Below are 11,007 nucleotides of genomic sequence, written 5' to 3' on the forward strand. Positions count from 1 at the left end.
CTCCGTGCAAACAAACTATACGGGAGAGATAAAGTTTTGCCAGCCTTTGTGTGGAGTAGTAGTCTTCACGGGAATGAAATGAGCAACTTTGGTTAGTCGGTCTGTGATGACCCATATGGCGTCATTCCCACGCTGTGATCGGGGTAGTCCGACGATGAAATCCATTCCTATTTCATCCCACTTCCACTCTGATATCATGTTTGGCTGGAGTAGCCCTGCTGGCTTTTGATGTTCGGCCTTGATGCGCTGACACGAGTCGCAACAAGCAATGAATGTGGCTATATCTCTTTTCATACCGTGCCACCAAAATCTTTCCTGAATGTCCTTGTACATTTTGGTTCCTCCAGGATGAATCGAGTATGGAGCGGTGTGGCTTTCCGTCAAGATCTGTTGCTTGAGTTCCTCAATGTTAGGTACGCAAAGTCTGTCTCGGTACCATAATGTTCCTTCACTGTCGGTGACGAACTCAGAAGTCTTACGAAGATTCATGTTCTTCTTTATGCCTTCGATGCTGGGATGTCCCTGTTGAGCCTTCTTAATTTGTTCCACCAGGGTGGGTTGTATCTCCAGGTTCGATACGGTGCCCTCTGAGACTAACATCATGTTGAGCCTAGCGAACTCTCGCTGAAACTCAGGCCTCAAGTTTTGCGGGCCGTCATTGTCCGTGCTGGGGTTTCGACTAAGGGCATCGGCCACTACATTTGCTTTCCCTGGGTGGTAGTGAATGCCGATGTCATAGTCTTTGACCAGTTCCAACCAGCGTCGTTGGCGTAAATTCAGCTCTGGCTGTGTGAAAATATATTTGAGGCTCTTATGGTCCGTATATATTTCACAGCGATTTCCCAACAGAAAGTGCCTCCACTCCTTGAGTGCATGTATGACTGCTGCTAGCTCCAAGTTATGTGTTGGGTAATTTTCCTCATGTTTTCGCAGCTGCCTGGAGGCATATGCGACAACCTTGCCATCCTGCATTAGTACGCATCCGAGTCCTTTCCGGGATGCGTCACAATACACCTCAAAGCTCTTGTGTATGTCTGGTACAGTTAAGACCGGTGCGGTTGTCAGCTTCTTCTTGAGTTCTTGGAAGCTCTGCTCGCATGCTTCCGTCCATACAAATTTCTTGTCCTTCTTGAGTAACTGTGTCATAGGTTTCGCCACAGTGGAGAATCTTTCAATAAATCTCCTGTAATATCCGGCCATTCCCAGGAAACTCCGCACATCAGTAACATTGGCGGGTGGCTTCCAGTACAGTATGGCCTTGACTTTTTCTGGGTCTACGGCCACGCCTTCTTGGTTCAGTATATGGCCCAAGAAGCCAACTTGTCTTAGCCACAATTCGCACTTGCTAAATTTGGCGTACAACTGATGTTTCCTCAATTCTCCCAAAACAATTCTGAGGTGCTCAGCATGCTCTTCTGGAGTCCTCGAGTAAACCAGAATGTCGTCAATGAATACCACCACAAATTTGTCCATGAATTTCATGAACACTTTGTTCATGAGGTGGATGAAATATGCGGGGGCATTCGTTAGTCCAAAAGGCATCACTGTGAACTCGTATAACCCATATCTGGAAGTGAAAGCTGTCTTGGGGATATCTTCCGTCCGTACCTTCAATTGGTGATATCCCGATCTCAAATCAATTTTTGAGAATACCTTGGCCTGTGCGAGCTGGTCAAACAAATCATTTATTCGTGGCATCGGATATTTGTTTTTGATGGTGACCATATTGAGGGCTCGATAGTCTATGCACAGCCTCAGTGTCCCATCTTTCTTTTTGGCGAACAACACAGGCGAACCCCAAGGTGAGGAGCTGGCTCGAATAAATCCTTTGTCCAACAATTCCTTTATCTGCTTCTTCAACTCCACCAATTCCGAGGGTGCCATTCTATACGGCTTCTTATAGATGGGAGAGGTGCCAGGTGCTAGTTCAATGCTGAATTGGATCTCTCGGTCTGGTGGCATGCCTGGCAGTTCTTCTGGGAACACATCAGGAAACTCGCATACCACTGGAACTTTTCTCAGTTCTGCAATGTCCATTTTGTTCAGTTTTGGTCTCTGTGATCGTGGCCTTTCTTGAGCGGAAACTCTTATTGTCTTGCCGTGATGGTGAGTGAGAATCACTGACCGATTGAAACAGTCGATGAATCCCTTGTTGGTGGTCAACCAGTCCATCCCTAAAATGACATCCAGTCCTTTACTTTCCAACACGATGAGATTCGCGTGGAACTGTAGTCCTTCGAACTCAATGACCACTCCTTGGCAGTAACCTTGAGCGATTTGCTTATTTCCGGGGGACTTGATGATCATAGATTTTCCCAAGGGTAGTATCGGAAAACCGTGTTGCGAAACAAAACTCTTCGAAACGAACGAATGGGAAGCTCCAGAATCAAACAAAACCGTGGCAGGTACTGTGTTGACAGGGAACGTACCGAGCACGATGTCTGGGGCATTCTGCGCTTCTTCCCTGGTCACATGGTTCAGGTGACCCTTCCTGTGGTTGTTGCTGGGGTTGAAGTTGTTGCGCTTGGTGGCTGGATTGTTTCCACCATTGTTCGGCTTGGGTGCCGAGTCTCTTGGCTTCGGGCACTGTTTAGCATAATGCCCTTGTTGACCACAAGCATAGCAGGTGACCCCTGGACGGTATGTGAACTCCTTGTCCCTGGCATGGAACTGTCCGACGGGCCTTGGCTCAGTAGTCGTGGATTTCCTTGCGTCTGTCCTTGGGACCTCAGTCTTGCCTCGGTTGCTGTGGGTAAGAGTCGTCTTGTCCCTCTTCCGCTTACGGATATCTTCCAGACTACGGCGCTCATTCTCCAAGGTGATGGCCTTGTCCACCAGCGTCTTAAAATCCGGAAAGGTGTGCACAATCAGTTGGCATCTCAGTGCTGGTGCCAGGCCGTCCAGGAATTTTTCCATCTTCTTGCTTTCTGTCATGTGCTCGTCGTAGGCATAACGAGACAGCTGGGTGAACTGACCATTGTACTCTGTCACTGACATGCCTCTCTGCTTCAGGTCATCGAACTCTCTCTTCTTGATCTTTAGGATGCTTCTGGGGATGTGTGCCCCACGGAAGCCTTCCTTGATCTCTTCCTAGGTGATGTTGTGTTCCCTGGGATGCATGTGTAGGAAGTTTTCCCACCATGCTGCGGCTGCTCCAGTAAGGTAGTGTGGTGCATAAAGCACCTTCTCATGATCTGAGCACTGAGCAATAATCAGTTTCCTTTCAATCTCACGAAGCCAATCATCGGCTTCCAGCGGTCTGTCGGTGTGAGCAAAAGTTGAGGGGCGAGTCTTCTGTAACTCGGATAACTTGGAATGTGGTTGATAGGGTTCACGGTGGTTTCCCATATTGATGACATGGTTCATCATCTCTTGGTGCTGTTGCTGGCTTTGCTCGAAGAGACGGCATACTTGAGACAGTGCTGCTTCGCTGTCTTGTTGGCTGGACTGACCCTGAGTGAAATTGTTGCTGGTCTGTGTCCCGTAAACCTCTTCTGGCTGATTGGGCATGGAGCGAGTCCACGGGCGAGACATTTTTCCAGTCTGGGGTATTATTTGCAAAACCCATGAGAAAAAAAAACTGTGTAGCACAAGAAAAAAAAATCTCGCAAAGGCAATAATCGAAAGGCTTCAAGGTTTTCAAAGAAACACAAATGACTTTTTTATGGAGAAGAAGCGCTTAACATAAATCTTACATGCGAAAAGCAAACACGTGATACATCACTCAGGATGCGCGTACACATCCTGACATGTTATTAAAACTAGCGTACTACTCCGGAAGGCAGCAAACACACCAATACAAACTAGCATACAGGAATAAACAGCACATCATACTGGCAGACATAACACGCGGCTACTCGGTGCTCTCAGTCGGAGATGGTGAAGATCTCCTTCCCGTTGCCGATGGCAAGGCTCAGCGGTCCAGGAGAATCAACCTCCACCTCCTCTCTAGCTGGCTCCTAGCGCGTGACGCTGCGCTGCGGTGATGGTGCGGGGGCGACTGGTGGAAGAGCGTGTGCGGCAGGTGGTGCGGCTCTGACTGGAGTAGGAGCGATGACTCGGTCGAACTCCTCAGTGGTAGGCAGACGGCGAGCAGTGGCCAAAACGGCCGGTGCATACGAGGCTGAAGACGAGACGAATGTCAGAGGCGGCGCCGTGTGGAGAAGCTCCTTCCTGCTGGCAGGACCACCCCAGACTAAGTCCATGCGGGCAGCCACAAGATCATCTACGAGGTTGTCGAAAGACTCCTCCAAAGCCTTGAGATACTCCACAACCATCTCGATGGCTTCATCTCGTTCTCCCCGATGGCAGGCAAACGCATAGTGGCTGGTGTAAGGCACATGGCATGGGAGGTAGCGGTAGCGACGAGTCTTCATCGTAGGAAGGATGTCCCGAAGGCGAGCTATCGCCTCACGGGCAGCCATCTGCATGGCATGCCTCTCCATAGGCATGGCCCTTCCCACAAAACGGAAGTGGCGAGCAGCAGAACGTCCTCCCTTGAATTGCACCACAGCTTGGTGCATAGACACGTCGTCACTGAGCTTGTGCTGGTAGAGTGTGAACTCCGGGCGAGCTGCTGGCCCGATCGCGAGCTTGGTGATGGAGACGAGGAGCTTGACAAACCCCTCGGGCACGTTGGTGAACACTCGGTTCTCACAGCTGCTGCCAGCCATCTACAAAAGTAGGCAAAAATTCTGAGTAGTCATGTCATAAATTTATGATGACCAACAGAAAATAGCTACAATTGCAAGATGCTGAAAAAGCACAAAAGACGCTAATAACCGATTAGCGATCGCACCTAGTGGCTTCCTACAGTCAGCCTGGCTCTGATACCAAGCTTGTCACGACCGGTTTTTCAATAAAATAATTATTGAGAGACCAATCCCTTTTACGGACCAGCGAGGAAGAATTCCTTCTCACTGGTAGACAATATCTTGGTCACAGAAGAAAAATACCAGGAGTACTAAATATAATACAAGGTTGAGCAGAGACTGCCCAACAATTTATTACATGCACGCCGCTGAAACAAGACGGCGGTAGGGTGGCAAATTACTAACTCACGATAATAACAGTGGTGGAAATATCATCGCGAAGCGAGTGATATGATTCCAGAAGACTACAACTCTTCGAGCGTCGGAGTGAGGCCCGAGAAGACTTATAACGTGTGGCGGAAGCGTATACAATACAAGTGACCAAAATCCGGGATCACGCAGGACTGACTGGGACTCCTCTAGGCATCGGACGCGCTATCAAACTCTTCATCCAAGAGATCGCCTTCGTCAACATCTGGCCAAATCAACAAGCCAGGTGAGTACTATGAAAGTACTCGCAAGACAGTTCGGACATAAGGTATAACAAATGTAAACATGAAGCACATGAACAAGTTAACCAGTGCGATCAGACATAGAGATAATAAATACTGGGTGCCAAGCGAGGGTCTGAATGACGCCTCGAGCGGAAACTGCAGAATAGTAATATTGGTGCCAAACGAGTGTCTGAAAGACTCCTCGAGCGGAAAATGCGGAATAATAATACAGGTGCCAAACGAGTGTCTGAAAGACTCCTCGAGCGGAAAATGCGGAATAATAATACAGGTGCCAAACGAGTGTCTGAAAGACTCCTCGAGAGGAAATTGCAGAATAATAATGCCACAGTCGGGCGTCGAGGCGACACCACATAAAGGGCTTGCAACAGAAAATAAAGACAGTGCACGCCACAGTCGGACGTATGTGCGACATCACATAAAGGGCTTATAATTAAAGTAAAAAAACAAGGACACGCCACAGTCGGGCGTCTGCGCGACGACACATAAAGGGCTTATATCGCAGCTCAATAATACAATCGTTTGGGAACATAAATTATATCAAGCATGCGACAAATATAAAGTTAGTCCATCCACAGGAATAACAATAAAACTGGATTTACCACTTGAGCTTGTTCACCGGGGACAAGTTTTTCACACGGATAGACATGGATATAATGTTTACACTACTTGATCATGGATACGATGATTTGGAAAGAATTGACTCTGCAGAGTTTGTACTTAACCACAGCCAACGGATTTCAGTAGTCACGGGGACTAGTTCCGTCTACGGTGTTTTGGAAGAAACACGTCTAACCAGTACACACCCAATTCAACCATCCGAAGCCAGGGATCACCCTCGGCAACATTCAAGAAAAACCTTGAGACGGGGAGGCTACAACCTCGCGTAGCATGGGATCAAATTTCTATACGCGCGCTCTAAGGGGGTGCCCCCCTCTCGGTCCCAACCGGAAACACCCATGCCCCCTGACCCGATGACTGGCTTTAATCCTGGGCCAAGGTACCATCATCCTGGCGTCTCTGTTTGGTGTGTACACGGAAAGAGGTTACCAAATTACTAAACTGCATCCTGGCAATGAGACATGTGGTAGCACGGAAAGGGGAAAGAACGGTAACGTGGCTCCAACCACATTAACGTCGGAGGAAGTCGGATGACGCAAGGCTGGTATGCTACAATAGTACCACCTTGCTGCCCTTCATGTCACCACATGATTTGGCCATCTCACATCAGAGATCATCGCAACTTGGAACATGCGGGAAGAGAACGATAACGTGGCTCCAACCACGTTAACGTCGGAGAAAGTCGGATGATGCAAGGCTGGTATGCTACAACAGTACCACCTTGCTGCCCTTCATGTCACCACATGATTAGGCCATCTCTCATCAGAGATCATCGCGACTTTGGAACAACCGGGTCGTTGCCTTACAAGCAACGAGGTATTTACCGATACTCATATGCCACGCACAAACTCTCACGTGAACATGTAAAACACCTGTCATATCAAATGTTCAAAACATGCTTGCCTGGTTCGGAGAAGTCAGAGTCTAGCTCGGCGAAGTTCGCGGCTCCGTCACCTCTTCCGGAACCTACGGCAATCACGAAACGGGTTCTAACATGAAAACCAACACTTGCACAGAAACTTTTCCAAATAATTTTCAAATAAATCCCATACAAAACTAGGCAAAATTTGAAGATTGTCAGAAAAAGAATCACTCAAAAATTCCTTTTTATTAAAAAGTTATAAAGGTTTCTGTCCAGGGACTTATCTGTAATGAAACAGAAAAGTTCCAGGGTTCTAACTGAGAAAACAGAAAACGCTTCGGTTGGGAATTCGCAAGCGCAAAGGAGAAAACGTATTTGCCCGAAGGCGCCAACAGAAAACGGTTCGAAGGGGAATAGAATAGAGGCTGACAGGCGGGGTCCACCTGTCAGGTTTAAAAAGCTCGCCGGCGCCCGAAGACTGCGGTGGACGCCGGCGTCGAACCACGGCGAGTTAGGAGAAACGGAGGGTACCAAGAGCTTCAGCGTCTTCTTCCGCGTCGGTGGGTGGTGGACTCGTCCAACGGGGAGCACCATGTCGACGGCGACACTATCTCCGGCGGACGGCGGCTCGGGTGAGGATGGGGAACTCCGGTGGAGGGCTGCAAACTACGAATTGAGGCGCGGGTCAGAACGAGGGGTGCAAGGTGAAGTTACTGGCAAGAGAATGGGGGCAGAGGAGCACACACGGGGGCGAATCGGGCTGGATCCCGTGGCGGGTCGCGGCGGCCGGAGTCGAGGAAGGAGACCTCCTCGGGGCTCTACCAGTGGCTAGGCTTGCTCTAGGGGGAGTGTAGGGATGGTGGGTGCTCGAGTTGAAGCTCGGGGCCTCTATTTATAGGCAGATCGACGGGGTGGCCGTGAACGGAGAATCTACGGCGAGCGATTACGGCGGAGTAGTGGGTTGGCAGGAGGTTTGAGTGGCCAGGCAGCATCAGTGGAGGTTACTGGAGTCGTTTCACAGCTAAACGGGGTCGGTCTTGGCGTAATGGCGTCGGTCCACGGTGAGGTGACCGCACGGGCTCAACGGCGGCAGAGAGTGCGCTCCGCGCCCTGCGGTTCACGACGAGAGCGGCAGTGCGTTCGGGGGAGTGGAAGGCCACGCGGCGAGCTCCGCTGGTTTGGGCGGCGCTGGGTGGCGTCGTCGGCGCCGTGTCTCCCGCTGGCGTCCGCAAAGCCGCCGCCGGCGTCGGTCACGGGGCGGCGCACCTTCTGCTGCTCGTCGCCGACGCCCGCAAGGCACCAGGCGTTCGTGCGGTGCAGGAACAAGAGGGCGGGGACGAGGGGCAAGGCGACGCGGTGGTACTGGCGAGATCGACGTCCTTCTCTAAAGAAAACGACAGCAGGCCACTGCAGTGTTCACTGAACTTTCTGAACTTGACATGGACAGTGCACTGCAGGTGTTCGACAGAAAGATTTTGCAATGAGATAAAATTTTCTGGAGCTGTAACTTGGTGAGGTGACCACTCAATGCACCCAGAGGCTGCCTGATTTTACTTGGAATTTTTGGAGGAGGTTTTGAATGAATTTCAGCAAATTTGGCAAATTTGGTCCAAACTTGCAGCAAGTGTAGTTTGAAAATTTTGAACTGAAGACCAGTGGATCTTCATGGTTCTTGATTGAGGGTTCAAAGGACTAGGAGGGGAAAAAGGTTTGGGGGCAAAAATCAAGACAGAAAGTGGAGTTCCTTTGCAAATCTCCAAGTGCTAGGAAAGAAGGCAGAAATTTATTTGAATAAGATTTAAATGGAAATAAATACATGGGGAGGTTCAACTTGCTGGATTTGATGCAAATCATGATCCAAAGGTGAGGGAAGGGTTAGGAGAGAGGATTTGCACTAAGGCCATGGCAAGAAGGAATTGTTGAAAGTGGCAAAGGATTTTCCAAAAGCCATAGTGCAAATTTCAAGGAGATTTTCAAAAGTCATTTCCCAAGTGAAAATATTTTGTCTTGAGTCCAAGTGAAAAGCAAGAACCTCCAAGACCAAAGACAGATCTTGGTTGAATCCAAATAATGCTTTTGCCATAAAGAAAAATATTTTAGAGTGAGAGTCCTCTTGAAGAAAAATTTAAATCACTCCCCTCAAGTCAAATAAAAATCTTTAAAAAAATCCAAATAAAAACTTGGGTGTCACAGTAACAGGCTCAGTGCCATCAACACTCTGTGACTGAGTAACAGACAACTGCAAGCTGCCATCAACATCATCAACGTTAAGAGAATACATTCCATCATTAATATCTTGGACAACATCAGCAATGTCCTCAGCAGCACCATGGCTTTCATTAACTACATAAACCAACAAACATAAGCACGCACATATAAAATCAAAACACAATTAACATTGCAGAGACAAGATAAATAAAGCGCATAGTATCAGACACAAACAAAAGGAACAACTGATGTAGCTAAGCATATTTATGTATTCAAGGCTGACAAAAAAAGAGCAAACATAAGGGAAACACTAGCAACGTCCGCAAGTTCTTCTAGCAGATTTGGTGTCTCAAAAATAACATTCACCAGATCTTGAAAGCGTTCTGATTTTTCAGAATCAGGAGGCACCGGCACTCCAACATCTGCTACAACATCATAATTAGCAAAAAAGTACATGAACAAGCAATCAGTTCAACTATATGAACACTACAAGTGCACCCAATAAAACAATATGAACCCACCACTAGCACAACAAACTTCAGAATGAAAACTCTTTCAACATCATACCAGTTCTTCACTGACTACTACAACCTATTCAAATGCCAGGACAGCAGTTCAAACTACAGATGGTGATCAGTACTACAAACTGTCTACAGGTCACATCAACCGCCAAAACTATGCACACAACACAGTCCAGGCAAAATTAACAGCTATCAAAATACATACAACTTATAAGTCGATACGACAACACCTATACAACCTAAAAACCAGATCTGTTAAAACATAATCCAAATTACAGGGAAAATCACCTGCATTCAACTTGTCCGGACTGGATGATGTACCCATTGAGATCTACAGACCTAAAATCTACTGAACCAGATCTGCAAGACACATGAACAAAAATTAGAGCTCTGACCTATTTCAGAAACGAAGCACGCCATACAAAGCAAAACTCTTACAAGCAAACACAAAATCCGCCATGGAATCGAGTATCACTGTCGCCAACCGCTCGTTCAAGAGCAAAGGAACCCTAGCGAATCCAGCCTGAGACAGCAAGAGAGCAAGAGCTTAGAAATAGAGGGAAAATCTGTACATAAGAGGACGCAAGGGAAGTCAATCGCAGACCAAAAGGACCAAACAGAGCACCCAGACCTCCACCCCTGGGGTTCAACCCGCCGGCCAACGCTCCCGTGGCGAAACAGGAGAAGCAACTTCTCCGCGAGAAGAGGGGAACAAAGAAGGAATCGATTTGGAGAGGGGAGCGGGGCGGAACGGGGGAGAGCGGAGGTTAAAAGGTGAGTGGGAGAAAACCGACGGCTAAAGCCCAGAACCGTGGCGAAGCCCACTATCTCTGGGCAGTTACCAAAGATAATAGCAAAAATTAAATACACTAAAAAATTAAATACAATAAAAAATTAATATATAGGGAGAAAACAAACAGCTAAAGTACAAATAATAACTCACAATAGTACAATAAAAATTATCATAAAGTACAAATGAAGTAATAATTCATAACGGTGCTGGTTTTTCCCCTAAAAAATAAAGATAAGATAACGGGGGCAAATCATGTACTACTATGCCCCTCGGTGCGGTGCGGTGCGGGGGCAAGTCATGTTACGGAGATGTGTCAGTACAACTATGCCCCTCGGTGTGGTGCGGTGCGGGGACAAGTCCATACCAGGAAGATGTGTCAGTACAACTATGCCCCTCGGTGCGGTGCGGTGCGGGGGCAAGTCCATACAAGGAAGATATGTCAGTACAACTATACCCCTCGATGCGGTGCGGGGGCAAGTCATGTTATGGACTCGCCTCCGCATGCGACGCCGCGGCACGTCGCGTCGTCGCCTGCTACGGCTCGTTCCTGGCTCGGCCTCGCCGGGATGGGGGAGTGGGGTCCCTCCCCCCCGGCTCGGCCTCGCGCTAATGCGACAGTGCGCTCGTTTGACAGGCGTAGTGCGGTTATTCTGTTCCCCCCCACACGCACCCACACACC

The sequence above is a fragment of the Triticum aestivum genome, chromosome 4D (assembly GCF_018294505.1).
Source record: "Triticum aestivum cultivar Chinese Spring chromosome 4D, IWGSC CS RefSeq v2.1, whole genome shotgun sequence".
Lineage (NCBI taxonomy): Eukaryota > Viridiplantae > Streptophyta > Magnoliopsida > Poales > Poaceae > Triticum > Triticum aestivum.